Genomic DNA, 22,659 nt, shown 5'->3' with positions numbered 1-22,659 from the left:
GGTGTTCTTGTGTCTGGCTAACCTTAGGTAGAGTCTGGCTAGCCTGAGGTAGAGTCTGGCTAGCCTTAGGTAGAGTCTGGCTAGCCTTTGATAGAGTCTGGTTAACCTTAGATGAGTCTGGCTAGCCTTAGGTAGAGTCTGGCTAGCCTGAGGTAGAGTCTGGCTAGCCTTAGGTAGAGTCTGGCTAGCCTGAGGTAGAGTCTGGCTAGCCTTAGATGACTCTGGCTAGCCTTAGATAGAGTCTGGCTAGCCTTAGATAGAGTCTGGCTAGCCTTAGGTAGAGTCTGGCTAGCCTGGGGTTCGGTTATAAACCCCTGCCTCTTGGCACAGTTTTTAAGAGTATCAAAAATTCATTTGCCACTTCCATCCTTTCGACCTAGTTCTGTGTTCAGCTGATGACCACTTGCCTTTTCATGAATCCTGGTTATGTTATGTATCCTCTGTGATCTATTTTTTTATTTTTACTTTATGTATATAAATGCTTTGTTTGTATGTATGTGCATGTACCATGTGCATACCTGGTGCCCATAGAGGCCAGAAGATGGAATCAGATCCCCGGGACCTGGAGTTACAGACAGTTGAGAGTTGGCAGTGTGAGGGCTGGGGACTGGACCTGCCAATTAGCCACTAAGTCCTCTCTCCAGGCCTCTCTACAGTCTGTTCAGTCGCCTTTCTGCCTTAAGCACTTCCCTGTTTCAGTATATAGCTCAAATTTGTATGTATGTCCTTTAAGAAAGAACTAGAGACTAATGGGTTCTTGGGCCCCACCTCTGGTATATGTTCCACTCGGGGGCAATGTCTCCTGACATAGAACCAAAAGGGGCGCTTGCTTCATTTGTGATCCGAGTTTGTTCTCTTGTGTGAGCGGACTAATGATCTAAGGGCTGTAGAGAGGCCTGTACAGGAAGACTTAACAGGAGTTATACATTTTGTTTTTGTCAGGCAGTGGTAGCTCACATCCTTAAGCCCAGCACTCGGGAGACAGAGGGAGGCAGATCTCTGAGTTCGAGGCCAGCCTGGTCTACAAAGTGAGTTCTGATACAGCCAGAGCTATTACACAGAGAAATCCTGTCTCAAAGAAACAAAGCAAGCAAACAAAAAAATCCACATTTTGGTTTTGAAGCCACTGTGTACCCAGCAAATACTAAGAGATAAAGGAGAGACTTAAACAATATCTTTCGCCCTGTTCTAATCATTATCCAAGACAGATGGCTTAACCAGTCATCCCCCTAAACCCCTGACCCCCACCACACACACTCTAATGATCCTGGCCTTGTATACAGGCATTTCAGGTTGTTCTTTGGAATCTCCTGCTTCTTAAAGAGCCATTGGCTTTAAATAGCTGGGTTTAATGACAGGGACCTGCAGTTTCTGTGCCACGAGGCCTGTTCCTACTACTCCCTGGGTTCCCACCATTCCCTGGGTGAGGAACGCATTCTGAATTCTGCCCCTTCACTATTGATTACGGGAGCAATCAGCTGCAGGGTACCCTGGTTCTGGCACACATGAATTCAGGGCTCCTCTGCCCAGACACTCCCTCTCCTGTTCTGCAGCCTGGTCGTCCGGGACAACAGAGGAGGTTAAACGGGTAATGAGTTCCGCTACTTTCCAAGTGGCTTCACAGCACAAAACCCTGCGTGTTTGAGGGGAAAAATGAGAAGAAGGTGGGGTGGGGGTGGGGTGAACACAAAGATACACAAGCATCGCCACCTAGGGAGCTTTCCCAGGTGTTCTCAAAGCCACTTTTGCAGGAGAATCTAAGTTCTGTGCACCACTCTCTAGAGCTGGGAGCATTCTTGTGCCAAGGATGCCCTTCCCAGTACCATGAAGCACTGCTGGGCAATTGCAACCGGCCCCTGTCAGCTCCTTCTCTGATCAAAGTGCAGAAGGTTTTTCCAAATATCTTAATTTCAGACTTTTCAACCTAGGGGAGCTGAGGGGTGGTGATGGAAAAGTCTGCTCTGGAAACCACATCTGAGAAGGGTTGTGGAAAGAGGAAACTTGGCCCCACTGAGACCTTGCTAACACAGCACAGTCGCTCCGTTGAAATGTGGGGTCTTGATTGCACAGATCAAGAGGAGCTCCATTGTCTGTGCTCCAACGGATGGATTTGGTGAATCTTAGAGGCGCTAGCTTTGCTGCTAATCAAGGGTCAGAACCAACCCACACACATCTGCCTCTCTCTGCTGTTGCTTGTTATGACAGGAAGGAAGGAGGGAAGGAAGGAAGGAAGGGAGGGAGGAAGGGAGGGAGGGAGGGAGGGAGGGAGGGAGGGAGGGAGGGAGGAAGGAAGCAGGGAGAGAGGGAGAGAGAGAGAGACAGAGGGAGAGAGAGAGAGAGAGAGAGAGAGAGAGAGAGAGAGAGAAAGCAAGCAAGCAGGGAGGGAGGGAAGGAAGAAGGAAGGAAAGGAAGGAAGGAAGGAAGGAAGGAAGGAAGGAAGGAAGGAAGGAAGGAAGGAAGGAAAAAGTCCTCAGCTTTTTTTTTATATTTATTTATTTATTTATTATGTATGCAATATTCTGTCTGTGTCTATGCCTGCAGGCCAGAAGAGGGCACCAGACCCCATTACAGATGGTTGTGAGCCACCATGTGGTTGCTGGGAATTGAACTCAGGACCTTGGTAGAGCAGGCAATGCTCTTAACCTCTGAGTTATCTCTCCAGCCCCAAGCCCTCAGCTTTTTAAATGAAGTCACTCACTACCCCTATTGCAGAAAGCAGGGACAAATGAACATGAATCACTAGTTTCACCCCCATAAACCCTTTTCTGTCTTCCACCCACAGTAGATGTGGTGCCCCCCTATTTTTCAGACTTTAAATATAGCCATATTTATCTTGTCATATCAGCTCTTAAAGAAAGAATTCTGTCTTGGTTAAGCTTATTCCTTGAAGTTAAAAAAAAAAAAAAGGGAGGGCACTGGAGGTGTTTGCCATTCAGACCCGTTCCCATTGTCCCTGAAAATGAAATACACAATTAACTGCGCTGAAGAGTGACGTTTATACGTCCGGAGTAATAGTTCTAAAATAGAAATAGTCACCGTTGTTGAGGGCAACTTGCTTCTGCAGACAGCACATTGCACAAGGCCTATGCTAAAGATACCCAGCCCATGTTCTCGTGTCTTCTCGACGGGAGCGACGCTTTCTTGATGTCAGTAGAGGCTTCAGTGAACCTAATATTTGCTGAGGGAGTTTCTTCTGAGAGCACTTGCTTCACAAAGGCTTTTTGGAGCTGATTAAGCTTAACTAATCATGTGTGATTATTTGCCTGTGCCCAGAATGTCGACAATGTGACTCGTTAGCTCAGACCCTGTCGTCCCTGCCATAGAGGAGCAGATGCATTGGCCAAAACAAGTTTCCATGCAAGCTATGTTCTCGGTGGGAAAGTGTTGGTGTCTCCTGCTTTTGTACAGTGGTGTGACTTTGACCTTTGCCTCCATTCCCTGACGTGATGTGTAGGCCTTAGATATGTCTTTATCATGGGTAAAGAGTTAGGAAATGCTCACTTAGACTTCGTTCTTGTGCCTCACAAGCCCTCACCAGAACAAAGACTGATTCCTGATTCCTGCCAAGACTTCTTGCTACTTTGCTGTCCTCCCTTTGGGTGACGTTTGTAGAAAGCGCACAGCTTTTGCTTCTGAGTGTGTTTTAAGGTGCTTTTGGGTATATGCAAGAAAAACACTTAAATTCAAGAGGAAACAACCACACACGTGTTACGACTTTGCTGAAACTGCCCGAGCCAGCTCCTACCAACAAAGGCACACCTTTGATGTCTTGCCGGGCTTGTGTTTCGTAGCTAAACATGACATTTAGGAAATGTCAACTCGGAATGACTTTTTAAAACACTACAGTAACGTCTGGCTGGCCATTCAGACAATCTCCGACTTACAAGAATTGGACAAACAAGTTTCCCGTAGATGCAAGAAAAGGCTGCCCACCTCCTCCCTCTCTGCCTTTCATCTGCTTTTCTACCTTTCCTCCCTCGCTGTGGCACCTTCAGGGCCAGCCCTTAGGCTGTGGAAACCCTTGTGGGGAGAGTCAGAAGCCGCTGAGTTAGGGGTGACCCCAGAATTAGGTTCTGGGTAGGACCAGGTATGGACTACCAGCATCTATTTTTCTAATAGGTTATAATTATTTTAAATATACTTCTCTTTGATTCGTTTGGACTTAAGAATAACTTTTTTTATAAAGATCAGGTGTTTATGAAAGAGAAAAAGGAAAATATCCCTTTTCATTGATGTGTTTGTTGATGAAATGGGTCATGCTAGTGCCCACACCTACGCACACAGACGCAAGCCTGTTCACACATGGGTACGTATGTTCGGCAGTTTGTGTTGCATTGTTTGTGAAAGATTTCCACACAAGCATTTGGTCTTTGTGTAGCGACTTTACCAATGATGGAGCCAGGACTCGGAGAGCTTAAAATATTTGAATTTGTGAAAGCTAGGCTGGGGGCTCCAGGTTTAAGTTCTGAACTGTGTTCTGCTTCTGTCCTCTGCTGCATGGTGCGGCCCCTTGAGCCTTTTAAACAGGGAAGCAAACACACATGCAGACGACTGGCAAAGTAGAATATAACTCAGAGATTCTCAGGCCATCTCCAATCTTAGTATTCGGCTATTTTATAAGATCCCTGTTTCTGGAAGATTGAAATTTTGATGAGTCTTAGGCAGAGTTCTTCCAGACTGAGAATTACCTATTCAATACACTGACCCTTGTTGTTAAGATTGTCACCTTAGGGCTAGGGAGACAGATCAGCATGATTTACTGAGTTCAAATCCCTGGCACTCACATAAAAGCCGATGAGAGCCCTGTGTGCCTGTGAATCCAGCATAGGAGGTGGACTGGGAAGACGGGGACTGGGATATTATGGGAGTTCCCTGGCCAGCGAGTATAGCCAACCAGTGAGCTGCAGCTTAGTGAGAGACTGTACCTCGAGGGAATAAGGTGGCAAGGGGCAGAGGAGTGGACCCAATGTCCTTCCTGGCCTCCGCATGTATATGAGTGGGAATACTACCCACGCATGTGGACACGCGTGCGCACACACACACATGTTCCCATTTTATATTCCTACTTATAGACTGAGCCCACACTAACAGTGTATTTATGCCGTGGTTTAGAATGACTCACCCAGCATACTCTTCTTGGTAAGTGAGCGGGTTTTTTTTTTTTAATCTGTAATATTTTATTGGAATTCAGTACCAGAAAGTAAAGCTCATTAAATGTTTGCATGTGGTAACCTTTCTGAAAGTCTAGATAGCACAGTTCTGAAAGTGATAAATGCATGGCAAAGCCCATCACAGAGAGCACATTACCTGGGTCTATCTAAGGAGCCATAATGGCGCAGCGTAGATTGTCCCGCTGACGGTCAACAATGGGAACATTATAACAGAGGAACGAGGACCATTTTCTGAGATAGAAAGGCCTCACATTTAGCATAAAGCCAGAAGTAAAAATGGTTTCAAGGGGGAAAAAAAGGTGTTAGGAATTGTACGTGTTTAGCTTAGAAGGAGGGGGGAGAAAACCAAGCAATCACGACGTTTCCATTCTTTGATACTATGATGTCATGATATAAATGAGATACAGGGAAGGAAGTGGAATTATTTCATTACAAATGAACAATGACTTTGTCATCAAATGACATAACAGGAAAAAATCTGAGAACTGCTTGATAAAGCATTAACGACGTCTTAACAACCGTGAAATTAGCATTCTTTAGGATACAGGAGAATTTAACAAGATGATGGAAACTATTGCGTCATCATCTGACTTCACAGCTACCTGATTTCATGAGTTCCATCTTAATTTGGGGTTGGGCCTTTCCTCCTCCGTCTGACCCGCCTCTCTGGAGAGACCGTTGCGGTCCAAATGGTGCATCATGGGTGGTAGCCGTAGGATCAAGCTACGGGTTCTGCTGCAGTCCTTCATATACCTGACAACGGGGAGATGAAACCAAACCCAGTGATGTTAAAAGCTGCCCTGCCAGCTGAACACTGGCAGAAGTCCCAAGGCCCAGGCTCTCAGTTCCGCCTGAGACATGCAAGAGTTATGAAAACCAATGGCGTCTGCCTTTAAAAATAAAAAAATAAGACCCCCAAAAAAAGCAATTATACAACTCAAGTGATTGGTTTGTTATTCATGTTAAATGCTGTTTTCTTGCTCTAAACAAGATCCCAAAAGCCAACCTAGACCAGATTCCTCTTTCCATACTTTAATTCTTCCCGGCTAGGCGGTAACGCACAGCTGAAGTTTATCCAGTGAGAACCAAGAAGCTGTTGTCATTTGGCGTCCACCAAATACAGCCACTACATTTAGATCCGTTTGCATTCAACCAGACCGTCAGAATGAAGTCTCTGGTTACTTTAGAGCATGGCTGTACACCTACCTCCTTGTGTATTGGCGTTGTCATCCTGAGAGGTGACAAGGTTAATCAGCTTGGCTTAGGAGCCGAAAGCACCCAAACACGTGGTTGCTTGACCGCTGAGACAAAAGCAAGCCTGGCCTCAGTCGGAGCGGGTTTGCCGTCAATCACCAAGCACCCTATGTGCAGAAAGCCCCCTGAACCAGCTGGAGGAATACATGGTATGCTCTGAATTAAACAATATGTACCTCCAACTGAAGCTGTGCAGAGAGCCCGAAGACCAGATGGCAGCTATATTTGCTGCAGGACTCTATTTAAGAAATAAGCTTTGTGCCATTTTTGGTCATCTCTTACCATCTTCAGAGACCATTTTCAAAGGAAGTCATTGAAGAGTCTAGCACACAGCATTCCAAAACTGGACTGCTCAGGCAAGGTCCATTGTATGACTGTGCATGCAATCAGGGTCTCTCGAGATAAAGGCCTGGAATTCCTTTTCCTCCGGCACTGTTAAAGACACAATCCTCCTGTCCCACCTCACGTTCCCCCAGGCACAGATAAACCTCATCCTGTGAAAATCCCATTAAGGTTACAGAGGAAGGCACGCACGCTTACTGTTGGTCTCATCACTGCTGCTTTCTCTGGTAGACTTCTGAGCTATTCTAGACAAAACCGAACCTTTCCATCCACAACACATATTGCTTTCGGCCTGATCTTTAGACAGTATCGACAGGATTCTGTTTTTCGCTTTAAATGTCCAGTGACCCTCTGCCATCCTGTAGCAAACCAAGTCCCGATTTCTGTGTTTCGGTTTCATAGTACAGAACTGACTTCCACTCCCTTTTCCAGCCACTGGCTTTGTTTCCTGTATTCTACAGCATGCTAATGCCCAAGGCACTAGTGTGATAGACACCAACCCCCACCCCACTTTCGTGATACGTCTGCTCTTGCACAAGGTGCCTCAACATGACACCCAGAGGGTGTCTGCTGGAACACCCTCCTCCTATTCCTTCTAGCCCTGTAAGTCCTGCCCATTCAGCTGTTACTGACTCGGGTCCCACATTCTAGTTCAAAACATGCGTCTACCATTAAAGCGGAAGTCCCTTGACAGGGCAGAGTGAGGGGTTCAGGGCGTGGCCTGGCCCCAAGCCCCTTCAGAGCCTCTCGGGACCACTGCAGGTCATCAGTTTCCTCCTAAGCTTCCGCAGTACTTAGAGTCTGGACCAGTGGTCTCCAGGATAGAGCTCAAGAAAACCCCTGGGCTGCCACAATAACATAGCAGCATCTACTCTGACATTTCTCATATCTGTTCAATTTCTATTTGAATAGTTCTATAAAGTGTAGAACATATTCATGCCAAAATACATATTTGACATTTATAAATACCATGAACATAGTGGGCCCTCTATTCTGTAGGTTTAGCCAACTATGGATCAAAAGTACCCAGAAAAAAAAAAGAAAAAAAAAAAGCCTACTGAACTTGTATAGATTTTTTTCCCCTGAGATCATTATTCTCTAAATAATACAGTATAACATTTTTCTATATAGCATTTATATTGTATAGGTGGTATAGCTAATCTAGATGATTAATGTATACGAAAGATTGTGTATTGTGTATGTTATATTCACATACGACATCGACTTGAGTAGCCGTGGGTTTTAGTGTCCTGGGATGAATGTACTGAATGATTCTCTCTCTCTCTCTCTCTCTCTCTCTCTCTCTCTCTCTCTCTCTCTCTCATTACATGTGCAAGCACTATAATTACTGGAGTTAATAATCAAAAACTGCAATGCCTCAATGTTAGAACAATTTCGTTGGCATTTCGGGAAGTCAGGAAACGGCCCACCGACGTCCATTAACGCTCTCATTCAGACATTATCTGGTGACATCCTGCAGCGTGCCACACACTGTTGAGATGGAGAGGGCAGACAATAGGAGACTAAACCGCCATCTTTGTGTCTGACAGCTGCTTTACTGGAAGATGGCTTCAGAGCTGGTGTCACTAAAATCCCTTCCCAGTGGGAGACAGGCAACGGCGATCCCCCCTCCAAAGGTCCCAACAGGAAACCAAGGGTGACTCCATCAAAAGATCTTCCTGGGGGACTGATGACTGTATTGAACTCCCTTACAGAACAGAGGTGAGAGGTTACTTACAGGGGTGTAGGCGCACTTCCCCTAAAAGGCCCAGCAGGGAAGAGCGCTCTCCAGTAGATGCCTATAGATGGAGTCTCCTTCCCGGTAGTCCTCAACCTACAAACCGTAGCAGGTCCCCCGGGCCTGTGCAGGTCAGGCAGTTAATGTAGAGTCAGTTGCACACACTGGCTTGTAGGGAGGACCAGATACTCAGGTCTTGTGACCCCCTCACTCCCCCACGAGGAGACATGAGCAGTCACAGACATCAAGGCCAGCTGAAATACATACACTAGCAAGGTGATTCAGCTGTCTGCCCCAAGACGGTGGGGGTTGCTTTGGAGGGGGGCCAGGAAGATTTGCAGATACTTGACCTCTGCAGTAGGCAGATGAGTCATGGGCCAAGGGAGCATTGCACCCCTTTTCCTACCTCCTTTGTCCCTAACCAGGTTCAGAACCTGTACCCCAAATTACCTTAAGGTCAAGAGCAAGTGAGGGGGGCCCAGGCTTTGCAGGCACTGAGAGAAGATGTAGTGGAACGAGCCCAGTTCACCCTTTCCAGCTGCCTCGGTATCAGGAGAGGGAGCAGTGGGCGCACAGCAGTGTCCGGGTGATGTGGGGTCCCTCCTAGGAAGTAATCCTGCACTGCTTAGGCTTCTGTTCCGTGCTCAGACTGATTTCTGTCACTTCAAATGTATCTGCCCCAAATAAATGACACTACTTCTCTTCTCAAAAGAACTAATGAAAGTCACAAAACCCAATGTTAGGCTCAGCAGCCTTGTAGTCAGTGGAGATGCAGCCATTTTAAAGCCTGAGGTCCTTCTGTGTGTTGCCCCTCACCACCATGTGTGTTTGCACATGGGCTCATGCATGCATGCTCCTGCACAGTCTGTCTGTCTGTGTGTCTGTCTTTAACGTGGCGTAGCAGTGAACCGTATGTGAACACATGTTCTGAAGCCCCTCCCTAGCTCCATCCCCTTCTCCACCCCTGCCCACTTGCACACACCTAGACACGTGTGTGCATGCTGTTCTTACTCCATCCCCTCTACTACCCTGCCTACTTACACACACCTAGACACGCGTGTGTGCATGCTGTTCTTACCATCACACTTTGCAGAGTCTGTCTGGAACATTCTAGAACTGAAGGCATGGTCACATGAAACAAAACGCAGAGAAACAAGACCCTTTTTACTACTGGTCAGCAGCTTCAGTGGGGAAAAGAGGAAAAGTAACAAGAGAATGAGGAAGGGCTGCAAAGAGGGAAATAAGTCTTGAGCCAAGAAGCCCAGGTCGCTGGTGATGCCACCTGCCCTCACAATGAAGAACACTAATCTTGTGAAAAATGTAAATCTATCCAGTTAAAAACTACCTACTAAGTAGGTAAACTCAGTAAACTCTTATCCAATCAGTTTTAAAGTGTTCCCATCGTGGACGAGATGGTTCGTCATCACCCTTCGTCTGATACAGGAATCGTAAGTTCGTGACTGGATGTCTGACCTGGCAAACCTGTCCTCTGCCGTCGCATGCTTGTTTGGGGATACGCATTTCTCTGTGTTGTCTCTGGATTCCGCACCCCTCTGTAATAGCAGAAATTAAATACAGGCATTGGTTGATATTTTCTCTGCACGTCTATATATTTAACCCAGAGATTCATCTTTTTTTTTTTTTTTTTTTTTGGTTTTTCGAGACAGGGTTTCTCTGTGGCTTTGGAGCCTGTCCTGGAACTAGCTCTTGTAGACCAGGCTGGTCTCGAACTCACAGAGATCCGCCTGCCTCTGCCTCCCAAGTGCTGGGATTAAAGGCGTGCGCCACCACTGCCCGGCGAGATTCATCTTTTTAACACCTGTCCTGGGACTTCAGAATCAGTCCCCTTCCTCTCCATATGATCGCTCCAGAGTACTGAGATGTATATAAACAGACTTTGAGGGCCCCTGGCCTGATCCAAAGAGTCTTGAATGCTGGAAACTCAGCAAAGCCAGTGTGGAAAGTTTTGTAGTTGAGTATTGTTTGCGATATTGATCTGGTTGCTATAGTAAGAGACAAATAGCAGTGGCTTAAGAATAAGCAAGTCAGCCTCTCTAGTGTAATAGGCCAAGCGTTCTGACAGGAGACTCTCCACGGTGAGGGAGCACAGGCTCCGTGTTTCATCAGCTTCTGCCCTCACTTCCTGGTTTCCATTTGAAGGTGTTGTCTCCCATCACTGCAGGGAAGGAGCTAAAGGAAGCGGGAGGCACAGCCCCTGCTTCTAAAGGTGCCTAGACTCCTGCACACCACCGCCACTTCCGTCCCCTTGGCCACAGCATGCTGCCAGCCCTGTGCAGGGGGGAAAAAGATCAAAAGGGAGAGGGAGCAGTGAAGGGGGCAAGAGGGAAGAAGCCAGTTGAGGCACATCGCAAGTCAGGAAGCCCAGGTCTCTGCATAGAAGGCAAGAATAGATATGGAAATCACAGTTCTCTCTGCCTCCAGCTTTGTTGTACTGGACTGAGAAGCAGTTTTGGGCCCCGAGTTCAGCGAGGGGGCCTGTAAACAGAGCAGAGAATGCCTTAAGATCTTAAGGGGGAAAAAAGTCTTCCTGTGTGTAAAAACGAGGCATTGCTGCATTGTGCATCTCAGGTCTCTACACTTGATAACCTCTTTTCCTAGAAAGAAAGAAAGAAAGAAAGAAAGAAAGAAAGAAAGAAAGAGAGAGAGAGAGAGAGAGAGAGAGAGAGCGCCCTGGGGAAATTACTTAGTCTACCTGCAGAGTGTCCAGGAACAAGAGTGGAGCTCTGAGTTCACTCCCCAGCCCCCATGTGAAAACAATACAGGGCAGTACATCTCTATAGTCCCAGAGATGGGGAGATGGAGACCAGGGGGATTCCTGGGACCGATCAGCCTCATCAGTTAGCGAGCCCCAGGTCCCAGCGAAAGACCCTGTCTCAAACCTAGAAAGTATCAAAACAAGGGCAGCTGCAGAGACATGATACCTAGGTTGACCCCTGGCCCCCACATGTGTGTGTCCACGTACATACACAGAGAGAGACACAAGCACACATGCATAATCCCCACGGATAACTATTGCTATGGTACAGTTGAATAAAAGTACATTTTCCAGGTGACATTTTTATTCTAAGTCCTGCACAAAACCAAGGTAGCTGCTTCATGTGGGATTCCAGGTCACACTGACCTCGCTGCCCCTCGGCCCAGATCCTCCTCTTGAGTCCAGGCTCCACTTCAGTGAGAGGGATCGTAGAGTGGATTGGAAGCCTGTAATGGTCATAATTAGGCTTTCAGTGCTGGTGCGTGAAAAAGTTGTGCTGAAAAAAAAATTGTACTTCTGCTGCAAACATCATATTGCAAATGTGCATCTCTTTAAGAACGTCTGCTCCAGGAAAATAACCCGAAAAAGGCACTACTGCCGCTTACGGTGCTATAGAAGCTCCATCTGGGACTCGGTTTGTTTACTTGATTAGCCAAGCGCTTTTCCTTGTTAGCGGTCGTTCACATTCATCCTTTTCAATTATTACTCTGCTTTTCATCTCATCCTGACAAGACAAACCTGCATTTTGACAGCCTGGCTGATTTTCTTTTTCTTTTTTTTTTTTTTATCTATTTAAGCTGCTAGCAGCAAAAATCTGATTTTACCCCTTACTTTCATTATTGGGAAAAGCAATAAAACCAGAATAAAATCAGAACATGGATATCTATGATTTTTAGTGAGGCACAAAAAGTAAATCTATAACTCCACCTACATAGTAGGTTAATTTCAGTATCTAAGAGATGTTGAAAGTTACCCAGATAAGTGTGATTCTGAGATAGTCATTTACTTGACCATTGGTAGGGAGTAGGAAAAAAATCAGCAATTGTGATTAAGGTCAGAGAGAGACAGGACATGAGATGTGACAGTGGACCAAAGACGGAGGCTCAGGCTAAGGACAGTAGGCAGGTGGCATCTAGAACCCAGGAAAGCCAGGGAGTCCGTCCCTCAGAGCTTTCGGGAAGGAACTGTGCACTGCTGGCCCGTCGAACTCAGAGATGTTTTGCATCAAGTTCATTTTGATCTGTTGCAGCATCCTGAAGAAGTGCGTGTTCTCAGTTTCCTGTCGTCCTGCTCTGTGAGGCTAAAACGGCCCATGTCACCCTTTCTTGTGAGCTCTAAACAGAGTAGCTCACGGGAATACTGGCTGAGGAGACACTGTGTTCTGACCTGCACTCTCTGAACGTGGGCGCACTTAGCCCGTGTTCCAGTTGCTGCTTGCCTAGGCGCTGTAGTCGGCTCCTGTACTGGCCTTGACCCTTTGAAGGGACTCTGTAGATCTCCAGAACGATTCATCGACATCCGTTAATGTTCTAATTCAGCTCTCGGGACACATTTTTCTGGAGCGTTCCTTCGGACAGCTTCTGTGTGCTTTTGTAGATACTTTTTCAAAGCAATTCTCTCTCTGTGTGCTCCTCTTCCATTCATGGAAGCGTCTGGTAAGTTGTTGGACTGTATGGGGAGGTGGAGGGGTGTTCCCAGCAGAGGTGTGAAGTGCCAGCCTCTAAGATCTCAGGGAAGGGAGGGGAGTTCCCAGGGGAGGCTGCCCTGCCAGAGCAGTGTGTCCTGAGTCAGGACCTGGCTGGCCAGGCCTGCTTGCCTGCTTTCTTTCCTTCCTTCCTTCCTTCCTTTCTTCCTTCCTTCCTTCCTTCCTTCCTTTCTTCCTTCCTTCCTTTATTTCTTCCTCCTTTCCTTCTTTCTTTATCTCTTCCCTTCTTTCCATTCTTTCTTTATCTCTTTCCTTTCTTCTTTCTTTCCTTCTTTCTTTCCTTCCTTCCTGTCTTTTAACTAATGAGAATTTTTGTGAGTGTGTGTGACACAGGAAAACCTCTGAAAAGGGGACTTCATGGCTTCACATTGGTTGACTCGCCTCGGGTCAGTGGCATCTTTGGAGCAGGGCCTGTGGCAAATAAACTGAAGGCACAGTACAGCCTCCCCTTTGCCAGGTCAGATTTATACAACTTTGTGTGTCAGGAAATGAAGCCAGCACAATGGGCTTTCAAGCCTTAACACCCGAGTGTTAATAATACTATGTGAGTTTATGTGGGATATTCAAATCATTGTAAATCATTAGATAGGGCTGCCCCTGTCCACAGCCAACGAACAAGGGCTCATGACAGGTGGTAACAGCACAGGCCTGTCTGGAACAGCAGAACGGTATGGGACTTGCTGCTGGCCAACTGCCTATGTGCCACCTCTCATTTCAAAGCTGGGTGTGGAACAGTCCTCCATACCCTGGACTCTCTGAGCTCAGAAATGACCAGACTATTCAAGGAAGGGCTAACAAAGTTGCAACACGGAGGCTTGAGCAAACAGAAGTTTGTTTTCTTCTTACAGGTGGCCTTTCTGTTGTCACCATATCCCACTTACCGGCAAAGTCGAGGCCCAGCTTAGATCTAACACCCAGTGGGGAGCTCTTCTTGGTCTCCTAGGCCTGGCTCTCTCTCCACTCGGAGTGCTCTAAGAAAACGTGGCGCTTCCCCCTTGATAGATTCCACCAGTGGGCCCTGTGCCCCGCCTGGTGGTCCTCGTCCGGAACCCTTAAGGTCTCCACTGCATTCATCTGCCTTCATCTGGTTCTCAGCACAGGGTTACCTAAGGGGGAGATGGTTAGTAAACTCTACCCGAATGAGAAAATCAAAACCAGAAGACTCCACTCTGTCACGGTCTCGCTGTTCTTACTGTGTGACTATTAACAGGTCTCTTAAATGTGACGCTGGGGGCGGGGGTACAAGTTCTGGGAGGACAGAAAGTTCTTTTAAAGAAATACGGACACGCTGATGTAGCTCCTTACCTGTCCTGTCCTCACAAATCAAAGTCCATAGCTTGCAAACTGTAAGTTGGGAGTGTTGCTGGGAGCTTCGTTTTTCCAACGTGAATTGGTTCTGAAGAATGAAATTCCACCTCCTCATGCACAGTGAACAGATTCACACCTATTTATGTTTGTAATTCTGCCCTTCACCCAAGACTTTCTTTCCTACAAGATACTCTCTACATTTCTAACAGGACACCGCTGAGCAAAGCCGTGTGTTCCGCTACGCCCACTTTTGATACGCATGTTCATCTTTTTCTCCCCCTATCCACAAGAGCTTTCTCTGTACTAAGATTTATCAGGTGGTGATAATCCGATGAACTATTATATAAGAGAGGTGTCGGATAAAAATTACCTGCCAATATTGGCCATCCATGAACCTGCTTTGGCAATACACATAATTAACCGTGTGAAACAGTTGCTATGGAGACAGAAGAGCACTTCCCATCAGCTTGACAGGAGTGAACATGTGAGTGTCAGCTGTACGTAAATAATCACAACCGCTCGCACGTGGTGTCTGTGTCAGTCTGAAAGACTGGACTTGAGTCTCACAGTTTAGAGGGTGTTTCCTGCAGTAACCTACTATGTTACCCTAGGCGCCAGAATCTTAGCATGCTGTAGGCACTTCTCGCTAGTCAATTAAACATGCTTAGCCTTTCATTAACACCGTACATGCTAAAGAGGTAATTGGCTAAGAATTCTTAAGGGGTGTAATTAATTTGTCTTAATTTTGCCCTGTGTTCACCGTCAACTGTGACAAATTCAAGACTCAAAAGTAAGCTGAAATTAATTTTTGATCTTACTGCAAAGTCCTCCATCTTTGAAACACGGTGTCACTGCGCTGTGCAGGCTGGCCTTGAACTCCTGAACATAGGTGCTCCTTTTGCCTCAGTCTCCCGGCTAGCTGGAAATGCACTCAGGCATTCACTGGCATACCAAGCTACCTTATTGCAAAATATCAATATTCTTGAAATGATAATATTGGAATATAAAATTTTAGTGTCCTAAATAAATTTACTACAGATAAAATTTAGTTTATATTTAATGTAATTATCACTACAGTTAATATTTAGTTTATATTTAGTTTGTATTGAATGTTTGTTGCTCCGTGCAGAATTTTTTCTTTTATCTTTGGACAAAACTCTGGCGTCACAACCATTATTCTAATGAGAAGAGAGTGGGGGGTCCCCTTCCCCATGACTTCATGATAAGCCGCTTACTTAGGGGCAGTCAGTAACGCTCTCGGACTCGCTGAGTCAGCAAAGCCGCATCCGGGTCAGGTGGCTGTGACCTCGTGCGGACAGTGTGTGCCTTCTGCTAACAGCACGCCGTGAAAGCAGGAAAGACAGATGGATTTATTGTTTTTCTGTAAACAAGATATTCTGCAATCACATCACAGCCAATAAAAAGTGATTTGATGACTCAGGTAGTTGGTAGAGAAACCTTGATAGAAATCTATATTTTTCCAGGAGGATGGGAGCATGGTTTACATCTTTCTCTCGTGTTGAAAAGAGACTGTGATGCTGTGGGAAGCAGCTTTTGCATTAGGTTCTACATAAATTACTGGAAGTGGTCTGAAGAAATTAAGAAAGTAGTGTTCATATACATGTATTCCCGTTCTCAACGAGGATTCCTTTCTCTCTTTTTACTCTTTTCTTATTTTATTTATTTATTTTTATTTTGAGACTAGGTTTCCTGTAACTCAGGCTCGCATTGACCTCTGTACGTAATTGAAGATACCCCAAAATCTTGATGATCTTGTCTCACTCGAGGGTTGGATACCCAGGGTGGCCAATGCCTGCCTGCTACCTAACTCCTGTGTTTATTCCACACATGGAAATATGAAATTAAAGCTCAAATCCTGAAAGGTAATTGTCCCATGGGTGATCCACAGAGTGATACTGCAAATTTGGCTACATTCTTTCAAAATATTACTTATTTTAATTATTCAAAATTTCGAATTGATGGGGGTCATGAGGGTTGTGAACTATGGATACTGTTACTAGTACCAGTTACTTAGTTGGATATTTGAGATAATGTAACAACGTTATTGTCATTTTGAAAGCATTGAGAAACCCGGATTTCACTAATTTCCCTTGAAATACGAGGTCAGTTCATGGTAGAGTTTGTAATGGACCCAGGAAGAAGGCACTGGACAAGTACACAGGTTTGTTTCCAAGCACCAGTGACTCACGACTGTCTTTTAGACGGCCCGAGAGGTGAGGGCCCAGAAGCCAAGAGACACAGACTTTCTGAAGTAAAAAGGAAGGAGACATCATCATGCCCAGAACAGCTTTTCACACTTAGTAAACACTCCATAATTTTGAGTGAATAAATGAACTTTAGACTGTTCAGCCTGATCAAGCCCAGGATAATTTACTTTTTGATATAGCACACAAAAATGACACAAGGGTAATAAGTCAGAGTGATGAAAAACTTAAGCTACTTGGACACCAACTGCAAGTCTTATTCATGTCTAAATGAAAACAGGATCCCAGATACCAATTTGCCTCTCTTGACATTTCCATCTCTAAGGAGAGGAAAAGAAATGAAGGGAATGGCTATTTGGATCTAATTTTAACCAAGGGGAGATTGGTTGGTGAAATAGAAGTAGAGGAAGTTTTTATCCATCTATTTAATAAAAAGTATTGGGTATCTGGCAGTCAGCTTAGCTTGTGGCGTTTGTGATAGCCGTGAAGCAGATGATAGATACAGTCCGGGGCACTGCATATTCCAGATATTTCAGACAAGTGGGAAGAAGGATCAGTAGAGCCCGAGACTCTAAAAAAAGAAGGACCTGCCCTGAAAGTCCAGAGCTGTGTGGCACACAGTCTCCTTTATGCCTTTTCTGTTCGCTGTCAAACTTGAAGTTGCTAACGGCAACGCTGCGTCTATCACCCGTTATGGCGTCCTTGCCAATGCAACAGAACGTGGAACGTAAAGCCAGAAGCACATCAAGGTCGTCTTCCCAACTCCAGGAGTTCAAAATGGGAGGTGTATGAACTAAATAGCAGCAGCAGATTGACCCCCAGCTAGAACCATGGAACCAAATCTAGAGCGTGGGCGTGGCCGCAGAGGATGGACCTCTTTTTGTCAGCAACGCAAATTGTGAACTTGGGAGAAACAATAGCAGAAACAGACATCAGTGAACTTGGTCACTGGGGTCCTCTGTGCTCTCCCCGTTGTCCTCACACCAGCTCTCTGCAGCTGATGGTGTTTGTCCTCACTTTCTAATGAAGTAAATCAGAGCTGCTAACGTCCTCAAGGTTACACAGCTTCTCAGTGACACAGCTGATTCAAGCCCAGACTGCCGACTTCATGGTGTGAGTGACTTAAATGATATCCTTCGGTTTGGGAATGGCCAGGGCGAGATGGACTGCTCGAGTGGAAAGTTACAGATCTGCTCCTCAAAAGCACCCTAATAGACTTGAAAACTGCGCCAAATGAATTTGAGCCAAATATAAATTCATGCACTTAAGTTACCAAAAATACCAACTGCGAAAGGAAACTCTCCCTGCCAGGAGAAGGTCTTGGAGATTTGGGGCTGTGGGGTTATTTTGGCCAGAGTTATAGAGTGATGTGATTGTCAATGAAACTGATTTAAAGCTACATTTTACTTTCAAAATAATATATTTTAATTAATTCTTTGGGACCTTCGTACAGCATACCTTGGCCAGTTCTTCCCTACCCCGCCCCCTGCTTTGTGTCCTCTTTTTAAAAAAGGTTACTCCTTATTATTTCTTTCTTTTTTTTTAAAGAAGAAGCTATCTTGAGCAGATTTCCTGGTCCTGTAGTTCATAGAGTCTGGGCCATGATCTGCAACATTGTTCCCTGAGCCTTCAGTGTAGGGTTGTGTTGTAAATGTCAACCAAGTCAGGAATGAGAATGTTCTCGGTGCCTCATGGGAAGTGACAGGTAAGGACTGTTGCAGAAGGGATGGCTGCTGCCCTCCCTGTGTAGCGCATGAAGCCCGTCTGCGCTCTATGCACTGCCATACAGTTTGTGAGTCAGGCAAGGGGCTGGAGATTGAAACACACGAAGACACAGGGACAGACAAAGAGACGAGGACACGGGTCATCCTTGAAACAGGAATGCCCCAAGAATGCCCCTCTTATTGTGTTTAGGGGCAGCTTATATGGGGATAGCCATGCCCCAGTCAAACCCACCAGAAACCATTCTCCTGCCATCAGGAACTCCTGATGGTCTCGTGCTCAGTGCAGCTGCAGGCTGTCTCAGAGCAGAGGGAAACAAGTTGTTTACAAAAAATTCAGGATCAGCTCCCAACAATCCTGGAGTCTCTCCTCCCCCTCTTCTTCATGCACTGCCGGTGAGCACCGGTGGCCAGCCAGCCCCTTACCAGCACACTCAGTGACAGCCCAGGGCAGCTTTTCTTGCCCTTGAAGACACTGGATAGACCAGGATGAAAGGAGAAAGAGCATATGAGACCACGGGTCAAGGAAAGGCTGAGAGAGAATGGGGTCAAACTGGTGGGGTGCGGGGGAGCAGGTCGCGATGATTTGTCCTCACTGAGAAGTGGGAAACAAAATTTAATATATCAAGAAAGCATCATTTTTTCCATGGGGAAACTTTCTTTAGCTCTTTGGCTTAAAAAATAAAAAAGAACATTTAGTTTGTGGCCATAATGCTTGCGAATACTAAGATACCTCGATTGTAATGAACCTCCTAGATCCTTGTGGGACAGTTACCTCGACGTACACTGTATGAAAGAGGTAGCATTAGGCATGGGAGTGACGCAGGCTTAACACTAGCTTTGCTGAAGACGGGTTCTGGGACCTGGCCTTAGCGTGTTAGCCTTAGTTCCCACCAATAAAATGGAGTTAATAATGCCTGCCCGGTGGAGCGCTCTAAGGAAGTAGTGGAATAGTAACAACACCTGCAGTGCTCCAGGAAGGGTTGTTTGGTTTTGTCCCGTGTTTATCCCCAACACAAAGGACAGTCTGGATGAAGAGTAGGTGCTTGTTGGTGTTCAGTGAATGAGCACATGAATGAATGAATGAATGAGTGAATGAATTGATTGATAATGATCACTGTTGTGAAAGCTGAAAGACCTGTCAGACATGAGAGCAAATGAGTGTTATTGAGAGGTTTGACGGGGTCTGTCAGAGCCAAATGTTTTTCCCCCCACCATGTCACATGACCTCCGGATCTTCCAAATGCAAAGTCTTCATAGTCTTATCTTGGTCCCTGCTCTGCTCTCTGTGGTGAGCTTAAAATGGCCTCACTCTAGCTAAGCGCGTATCTCTGAAAGCTTGAAATGAAATTGGAACCCAATGACTGGTAGTCATTCACAAATAGAGGACAATCTAGATTGCGTCTCAGGCATTCCCATCTCTGATACGTCGGGGTTCGCGTGACAGAAAGATTTAGCAAAACACAGATATCCTTTTGGCGGCTGGTTATCTCATAGAGGCCTGTAGGAGATCACCAATAAATATTTTATCAGTTGACATCAGGACACTAAGAAGGTAGGTTTTCTTTCTGGCTTAGCCCAGGACTCATTTGTTACACTTTTCCATCCGCTCTTACCAGAAGTGTCCTGTCCACCGTTGCTGGTATTCCCTCGGGGAACTACAAAGGGTACCTTCTCCCTGAAGCCCTTTTGGCCAGAGTCAGCTAAATTAAAGTCATCTCTCCCCCAGCCCCTAGGAAGCGTCTTTTCAGACTGTTTTGTTTCGTATTTGGTTATATTCCAGTTTATCGTGGTTATGACATCTGAATACCACACAGCACACATCCTCATCCGGAAAGGAGTTGCAGCTTGTGCAGGGGGCACTCTGGCCAACAGCACCCCCACAGGGTCCGACTTGCAGGAGAGGCATGCCGGGCGTGTTTCACGCGGCTGAAGAAATTCTTAAAGCCATCCTTGACTGCTTGTCCCTGTAAATCTGCCAAGAATGGGTACAAATGGAACCGAGATTGAAAGATGGATCTATTTCATCAAACACGTGGCCCAACCTAATAGATATACACCTCAGAATTGCTTGAAGGTAGACTGTGTAACTAGCTGAAAGTCTTCCAACGGGAAATAATATATGGTCTTGTATTTGGTTGAGAGACCTGTTAAATATTTGATGTGCTGTACAAAAAAAAACAGTTTTGATGCATTCAATCTTTAGAAAAATGCTTTGGGGAGAGTGAAACTACCTATGGCTGAGGCTCTTAGCCTCTCACGAGCATTCCCAGTATGAGCTGAGCTACAGGGCAGGCCCAAGCTCCCAACAAAGACGAGAGAACGTGACTGTCGGCTTTCAAACCTCTGGTCCTCTGAACGAGGAGAGAAATAAGGCAGGCAGAGAGGAAACCTGTTTCTAAGATCCCAGGAGGGTGCAGAGGCATCAAGAGCAGCAAACCTTCATAGTTGGGGGGGGGGTACATCAAGTACGTAATGGCAACGTTAGTGGCTGAATGTGTTTGCGTCGGGTGGGTGGAAGGGACTTATGCCCCTAACATTCCAAAGAGTGGATACATTGTAATCTTTCTCAGGCAGAAGTATACACTTTGGTGGAGAGGAACCGGAACTTAATGAGTAGCTTGTTATTTTGACTACAGAGCTCTATGTAGGGTAAGAAAGTATTAGGAGGATATTGAGGAAGCTGCCTGGGACCACAATGAGATCCAGTAAGGGAAACACGAGAGGCAGTGGTTCCCAGGACACCTCAACACTCCGAATGGAATGGCATGGCGAGGAGGTGATATTATGTTGACAGTGTGGGGGGGGGATGGGAAGGGCCCCTGTGGTGTGGCTGGTACCACGTGTTGATTCTACGGTTCCTGTTCAGAAAGAGTCAGAAACTGGGAAGTAAATGGAAAACTCAGGTGCTCTGCAAAAAGGAAGGAATGGCGTGAGAGGATTTTTCCTCTTTCCCACATCTTTTTGTAGCTAATTCATCCTGTGCATTGTGCTCGGTACTCTGGCTAAGAGACAGGTGAGCAGAATCTGTAAGACGTAGGCTTCTTCAGAGGAATTCATTCAACCTATTTCTGCCTTATGTGTGAATCGTTTTATTATTTACTAATTTCCCATTACGCCATAACTCAGGTGACACACTTATTTCTAGTACTATTAGAAATGGGAAGACATTTTGTTAAGATTTTAACCACGGCCTCTTGAATCTTGAGCATTCAGAAGGGACCAAAATGAGCTTTTCTTATCTGGATAGTAGAGAGACAGCCAGATCCCGTGCATTCTTGTGTCCACCTTGATGTAATGACTTGAAATCAGAGGAGTTGGTGATTTCCAGGTGGCTCCCTCCTTAGCTCGCCGTCTTTGCTCGGACTTTGCTCTATCTACTTAACTGTTTACTGTTCTCTAAAGATAGAGCCTTAAAGGAGAGCTAGGTCACAAAAGTGATGTTGACACCAGGTAGCCATGAAACCAAAACACACAACAGGTGTGGTGTTTGGCAAGAGGGATTGCGTAGTGAACTTGCTCCGGCCAGTGCTGGGCCTTTAAAACGCTGGGAATATAGACATTCATGGCCTAAAAGTATGGGGCAATCACCCCTTGCCTGGGACGACCAGCTCTTGGGTCCTAAATCAGGCAGCAGCCTCGGTGGGAGGAGGGAAGGGTGGAGCTGCACAAGGGCCATCTGCTGCCAGAAAGCTGAGCTTTGAGGGTTAGTACTATCCTTAGCTTGGTGTGTGAGCCTCGGGTTCTCATCTGTACGAAGAGAACGGCAGGAAATGGGGCTCGTGGGCCCCAGAATCTATTTATATTCTTTTATAGTATTTTTATGAGACTTGCTGTATGTCAGGCACTCTCGTCATCACTTTACAAATATGAAACTCATTCCAGTTGCTTTTACCTCCCAGTGGGGTATCTACCGTTATTATCATCTCTGCCGTGCTAATGAGAACACGGATGCTCAGGGCATCGGCTGACCTGCTCACCTCCCGAATCAGTCAGAGGCAGAGCTGGCTTTGATCCGTGATGGAGCATCATTGCACGTTTGTATCGTAAGCTCTGGCGAGCAGGAAAGAGGCGTGGCTCCTCCAGGGAGTGACGGCAGAGACCCTCGGGTCGGGAGACTTCCTGGGCCCACCGCTTGTGTGTGGGTAACTGACTGGGCATTTAATGCTGGGGTCAGGTGAGGCCAATCGAAAAGACAGAGTCCAAGGCTGGGTGACACATTTTAGTTGTCTAAATAAATAAATAAATAAATAAACTGACAAATAGTTAACATAAATAGATCAGACCAATTTGTCAGGAGAAATGGGTCTGAGAAGTAACATGCCCTTCTACACTCTTCCTCCGAATGGTCACCCCAACCCATGCTCCTTCCACTAGGCTTTCGCCCGTGCAAACTGGATAGCCGCCTCCTTTTGGGAG

General features: G+C 46.1%; 1 protein-coding gene across 5 annotated transcripts in view; it reads left to right on the top strand.

Annotated features, from left to right (window-relative positions):
- Spats2l (spermatogenesis associated serine rich 2 like) overlaps positions 1–22,659 on the top strand; it is a 154,982-nt gene that overhangs the window by 41,552 nt on the left and 90,771 nt on the right. The gene's annotated exons all lie outside the window — the stretch shown is intronic.

Source organism: Chionomys nivalis, chromosome 26 (assembly GCF_950005125.1).
Source record: "Chionomys nivalis chromosome 26, mChiNiv1.1, whole genome shotgun sequence".
Lineage (NCBI taxonomy): Eukaryota > Metazoa > Chordata > Mammalia > Rodentia > Cricetidae > Chionomys > Chionomys nivalis.
The sequence above is the reverse complement of the archived record's forward strand: the minus strand, read 5'-3'. Positions and strand labels throughout refer to the sequence as shown.